The sequence below is a fragment of the Mus caroli genome, chromosome 11, assembly GCF_900094665.2.
Source record: "Mus caroli chromosome 11, CAROLI_EIJ_v1.1, whole genome shotgun sequence".
Classification (NCBI taxonomy): Eukaryota; Metazoa; Chordata; class Mammalia; order Rodentia; family Muridae; genus Mus; species Mus caroli.
Genome location: NC_034580.1, coordinates 10,781,431 through 10,788,348, shown reverse-complemented (window position 1 = coordinate 10,788,348; position 6,918 = coordinate 10,781,431). Strand labels below are relative to the sequence as shown.

Here is a 6,918-nt window from a genome sequence, read left to right as displayed (position 1 = left end):
AGCCTTTGGATGAAGACATAGAACTCTCAGCTCCTCCTGTGCCATGCCTGCCTGGATACTGCCATGCTCCCACCTTGATGATAATGCACTGAACCTCTGAACCTGTAAGCCAGCCCCAATTAAATGTTGTTGTTTTTTTATATATATATAAGACTTGCCTTGGTCATGGTGTCTGTTCAAAGCAGTAAAACCCTAACTAAGACAATCACCAAATAGAAACAGAGCCTTTCCTGTTCCAGACTGAACGAAACAGACTCATGGATCAGTGACTCTCAGAAATTATGAGGTTTTTGGGACCAAGGAGGTCATGCCACAAAATGAATGTATTGAATTCCACTGCAAACGATATGGATATCGTTTGGACTACCATGAGAAAAAAGATAAAGAAGGTCATGAGGCCCATGAATGTTAAAAGAAAGCTGAAAGAAAGAAAGAAAGAAAGAAAGAAAGAAAGAAAGAAAGAAAGAAAGAAAGTCAGACAGAAAGAAAGAAAGAAAGAAAGAAAGAAAGAAAGAAAAGAAAAGAAAAGAAAAGAAAAGGGAAAAGGAAAAGGAAAGAAAAAAGAAAAAGGAAAAGAAAAAGGAAAAGGAAAAGGAAAAGAAAAAGGAAAAGGAAAAGGAAAAGAAAAAGGAAAAAAAAGAGAAACAAAAAAATAATTGGCCTGAAGACTAATCTCTACCACAAGCAGTGTCATGCAGAGAAAATACAAATGAAAAAGACTATTAAGATGCATGAATAGAAGAACACCAAGGAGAAGAATGGTGAGAAGACTCCACAGGGAGCTTAGGTACTTTCCAACATGATTAAGCAGATACAAAAAGAAAAGGCAGGGAAATGGGAAGTCCCTCTACCCAAAGTTTGTGCCCAAAGAGAAACAAAAATATTGAAAGTTATTCAAACAGGAAAAAAAAGGCATGAAAGGGAATGATTACTAAAATCTGCTTTGTTGGTGATGGCTTTATAAGAAAACCACCTAAATATGAAAGGTTCATTGGAGCTATGTTTCAAAAAAGGCCATGTCACACACCCTGATCTGAAAGCTTCTTTTGCCTGCCTATACTCAGTGTGAAAAAGAATCTATCATCCCCATTTTATACAACCCTGGATGTGATCACCAAAGGTACAGTTATGGAAGTGAATGTGAGTGACTTGGGCCCTGTGACACAAGGAGGCAAGGTGATTTGGGGAAAGTGTGCCCACGTTACGAACAATCCTGAAAATGTTGGGTGCATCAATGTGATCTTGCTGGTTCAACAATGATATCATACAAGTCATCCCACTCAATACGGAAGACGACACACTGTCAGGAAAATACCATTTGTGAACTACTAAGCAGTCTTACCCCATGTGCAGTCATCTAGAAATATGTATTAGGTTGTAAAGGAAAACATACCATTGCCCAGTTTGAAAAAAAAAGAAAGAAACAGAAGAAAAACTATCTAATTTGTTCTATGAAGCCACAGTTATGCTATGCTGATAACTAAACCACACAAAAAGTCAACCTAGAAAGAGAACTTGAGATCAATTTCATTTATAATTATCAATGAAAAACAATAAAGTTCTCACAAATAAATCTAAGAACACATCAAAATGCTCATTCTCCATAATCAAGAAGGTTTAATACCAGGTATGCAGGGATGGTTCAATATACAGAAATCCATCAACATAATCAACCATACAAACAAACTTGAAGAAAAAAATCACATAAATATCTCATTAGATGCTGAAAAGGCCTTTGACAAATACAACATCACTTCAGGTTAAGGATCTTAAAAAGATCAGGAATTTAAGGAACATAAGTGAACATAATAAAAACAATAGACAGTAAAGCAACAGCCAACATCAAATTAAATGGAGAGAAACTTAAAGCAATCCCACTAAAATCAGGGACAAGAAAAGGATTCACAATTCTCTACCTATTTATGTAATATGGTACTCAAATTTCTAGCCAGAGCAATTAAATAACAAAATGAGGTTAAAGGGATACAAATTGGAAAGGAAGAATTCAAGGTATCCCTATTTGAAGATGGTATGATTGAGACATAAGAAACCCCAAAAATTCTACCAGAGAACATCTAAATCTTATAAAGAAAAAAAAACGCTTCAGCAAAGTGGCTGGATACAAAGTTAATTCAAACAAATTAATAACTGTCCCCTGAACAAAGGATATATGGGCTGAGAAAGAAATTAGGGAAACAACACTTTCACAATAGTTACAAATAATATACAGTATCTTGATCTGACTCTAACCAACCAAGTGAAAGTTCTGTGTGACAAAAACTTTAAGTCTCTGAAGAAGGAAATTGAAGAAGACCTCAGAAAATGGAAAAGTCTCCAATGCTCATGGATCTGCAGGATTAACGTAGTAAAAGTGAACACCTTACATAAAGCGATCTACAGATTCAATGCAAACCCCATCAAAATTACCACTCAGTTCTCGACAGAGATAGAAAGCAATTCTCAAATTCATATGGAATAACAAAAATTTCAGGATTCAGAAAACTTCTCTACAATAAATTCTGTGGAATCACCATACCTGATCTCAAGCTATAATACAGAGCAATAGTGATAAAACCAGCATGGTATTGGTTAGAGACAGACAGGTAGATCAGTGGAATAGAATTGAATACATGCACACACCTATGGTCACTTGATCTTTGACAGAGAAGCCAAAACCATACAATGGCCAAAAGAAAGCATTTTCAACAGATGGTGGTGATGTAACTGGTGATCTGCATGTAAAAGAATGCAAATTGATCCATTTTTATCCCATTGTATAAAACTTAAGTCAAAATTGATCAAGGAACTCCACAGAAAACCAGCTATACTGAATCTAATGGAAGAGAAAGTGGGAACTAGCCTCGAACACAGTGGCACAGTGGGAAATTTCCTGAACCAAACACCAATGACTGTGGTTCTGAAATCAACAATTGGCAAGCAGGACCTCATGAAACTGAAAATTTCTGTAATGCAAAGGAGACTGTCAATAGTATAACAGGGCAACCTATAGATTTGGAAAAGATCTTTACCAGCCCTACATCTCATAGAAGGCAAATATCCAAAATATACAAATAATTCAGGAAATTAGACTCAAGAAAAACAACCCAGATAAAAATAGGGTACAGAGCTAAACAAAGAATTTTCAACTGAACAATTTTGAATGGCTAAGAAGCACCTAAGGAAATGTTCACCGTCCTTAAACATCAGGGAAATTCAAATTAAAGCAATCATAAGATTTCACCTCAAACCAATCAGAATGGCTAAGATAAAAAACTCAAGTGACAGCAGATGCTGGTAAGGATGTGGAGAAAGAGAAACACTCCTCCATTGCTGGTGGGATTGCAATCTGGTAAAATAACTTTAGAAATCAGTCAGGTGGTTCCTCAGAAAATTGGAAATAGTTCTACCTGAATATCCAGCTATACCACTCCTGGGCATATACTGAAAAGAAGCTCCACCATATCACAAGGACCTGTACTCAACTATGTTCATAGCAGTCTTATTTATAATAGCCAGAAGATGGAACCAATCCAGATATCCCTCATCTGAAGAATGGATGCAGAAAATGTGGTACATTTACACAATGGAATGCTTCTCAGCTATTAAAAATAATGAAGTCACAAACTATGAAGGGAAATGGATAGAATCAGAAAATATCCTGAGTGAGGTAACCCAGAGCCAAAAGGACATACATGGTAATGTACTCACTGATAAGTGGATATTAGCTCACAACTTCAGAATATACATGATGCAGCTCACATACCCTACACACCTTAACAAGAAAGAAGGCCAAACTGTTAATGCTTCAATCCCACTAGAAGGGAGAACAAAATAATCATGGGAGGCAGAGTGTGGGAGGGACTTAGGTTGGAAAAAGGAGAGGGAGGGGGCTAATAGTGTTAGGATCAATATGGGAAGATACAGGAGAAAAGGCCAGTGGCCCAGGAGAATGAGTAGTATTATATAGCATTGGGTGACTGGGAATGAAGGTAACCACTAGAAAGTCCCAGACATTAGGGATGCAAGAGGTTCCAAGGACTCAATGGGGATGACATTAGCGGTAATGCTCAATAGCAGAGAAATCAAACCATAATAGACCACTTCCAGTAGATAAACATGCCATCCCCCAGTGTAGTGATGGTGCCACCAACCCATCTCAAATTTTTAACCCTGAGTTGGACCAGTCTAAAGAAATGCAGAGATTAGAATGGAGCATAGACTGAAAGAAAGGCTGCTTAGAGACTGCCACATATTGGAATCTATCCCATCTGCAAACACCAAACCCAGACACTATTGTGGATGCTAAGATGTGCTTGCAAACAGTAACCTGGAATGGGAGTCCTCTGGGAGGCTCTGCCGGCACCTAACTAAGACAGATGTAGATACTCGTAGCCAATCATTGAACTGAGCTTGGGGCCGGCACCTAACTAAGACAGATGTAGATACTCGTAGCCAATCATTGAACTGAGCTTGGGGACCCCAATGGAAGAGTTATGGGAAGGACTGAAGGAGCTGAAGGGGATTGCAACCACATAGGAAGAACAATGGTATCAACTAACCAGACCCCTCACAGAGCCTAGGGACTAAGGCACTAACCAAAGAGTATACATGGACTTGTCCATGGCTCCTGCTATACAAGTAGCAGAGGACTGCCTCATCTGGCTTCAGTGGAAGAGGAGGCACATGGTCCTGTGGAGGCTTAATACCCTAGATAGAGGGGATGCTAGAGGAGTGAGGCAGGAGTGCATAGATTTGTTGGGAAACACTGTTAGTTGCAAAGGGGAGGGGTATGGGGTGGGAGCTTCATGTAGGGGAGACCAGGAAAGGGAACAACATTTGAAATGTAAACAAATAAAATAATAAAAAAATATATTTAAATCAAATCAGCTAAAGAAAAGAAGGTTCATAACATGAATTTTTGCACATATTTATTGTTTTAAGTTTACAGCAGGCATTGCTACAGGGACACATGAAATAACAAACTGCTCCTTGCAATTGATAGAAATCACATTAACTAGAGAAGCATGGAGAGGTGACAATTCCCCACAGTGAATTCTCCCAGGGGATCAATTACACCCAAAATGTTGTCTATGTCAGAGTTCTAGTAGTATTTTATGAGGATATTTTCATGGAAAAAGCTACACAGATAATATTCAGTCCTCAAATGATATCTTACATGAAGTGAAACAGCAAATATATTCAAGGCAAGAATAACATCTGTAAGGCTGGCTCTTAGTCTTACATGTCTTATGTTCTACTTAGACTCTGAAGGTTCAGTGTGAGCTTGTTCTTCTGTGTTTGGCATTCAGAGGAGACCTTAATTAGGAGGCTCCATCCCAGAGAAGGACCATTCCATATGATTAGCTTTACTCATCATTGCTTAAAATAATCCTGTCCTAAAGAATGAGCCATTATACCAGAAAATAATTAGGCAATCTAAGTATCAAATGGGGTGCTGCCTTCCCAGTGGCAACGGTTATCAAGACTAAAAAACACCAGAAAAACTAAGAGCTAGAAAGCAAGACCTAGTCAGAGAGAAAGGTACATATTTTCCAAATGACATTAAATTAAAGAGGTAATGATCTTTATAGTTGTGTAAATCAATATGAGTAAAATAATAATTTTGAAGGTAGCATTTCTTCTGGGCTGAGATGAAGCAGCACTAGGAACAGCTCCCTTATAATTGAGATGGGGAAAAATTGCTAAAAGGATTTGCTGTAAAGGTCAATATTCAATTAATGTAATTGCTGAGATACTGACATGGGGTCTGATTTATAACAATTTGTAGAACTAAAATGTCCTATTTTTTAGAAACTAATTTTGGAGTTTACAATATAAGTTATCCAAACTGATGAGGATCAGACGGGTCTTTGTTCCCCTGAAAGGCCAACCTTCCATCCACAATAGATAATGGATGGCTCTCAATTTGTGGGAACACTTCCAGTTAAGCGAACTCTAGGCTTTAAATGGAGTTAGAAGTGACTCATATGTGTGGAGTGGACAAGTGATGTCTCTCTGATGGCTGGTCTGAATTGAGAGCTGGAAGGAACAACCCATCCAAAACGAAGGGGATGGATGAGTCAATAGTGAGATATCAGCCCTCTAACTTGACAAAAAGTGCCACTTTGAGACTTTTGAACTCTTTTTAAAACTATTTTCATTTATTTATTTATTTATTTATTTATTTATTTATTTATTTATTTATTACACTCCAAATTTTATTCACCCCACCATCCACCCTCCAACAGTTTCATATCCCATACCTCCTCCCCATGTTCCTGTTTCCATGAAGATGTCCCCACCCCTACCCCAAACCCCGCATCCAACCAGACCTTTAAACTCCCTGGAACCTCCAGTCTCTTGGGGGTTCAGTGCATCTTCTCTGACTCAACCCAGACCGGCAGTTCTCTGCTCTATATGTGTTGGGGGTCTCATATCAGCTGGTGTATACTGCTTTGTTGGTGACTCAGTGCCTAAGTAATCCCAGGGACCCAAGTTAATTGAGACTGTTTTTCCTCCTACATGGTCACTCTCCTTCTCAGCTTCTTTCAGTCTTTCCCAAATTCAACCAAAAGGGACAACAGCTTCTGTCCACTGGTTGGGTGCAAATATCTGCATCTGACTCTTTAAGCTTCTTTCTGCGTCTTCCAGAGGGCTGTCATGACAGGCCCCCTTTTTTGTGAGCTCTCCATAGCCTCAGTAATAGTGGGAATACCTCAGTCCCACATTGGAGGAAGAAGAAAGCAATCAAAGTTGTGAGACAGGGACCTGGGAGGGAAAGGACAAGGGGGGATGTTGGGAGGGGGAAGAGTGGAACCTGATCTAGTATGGGTGAGGGATAAGGACTGAAGCCCTGAGGACAGGCAGAAAGAATGGAAACAGGCAACCTCTGGAGGTAGGAGGTTAGGGTGACGCTCC

At 39.0% G+C, this 6,918-nt stretch overlaps 1 pseudogene; it reads left to right on the top strand.

Moving 5' to 3' along the window:
• Window positions 1–307: 307 nt before the first annotated feature.
• Window positions 308–1,260, top strand: LOC110306336 (annotated as a pseudogene).
• Window positions 1,261–6,918: the final 5,658 nt, after the last annotated feature.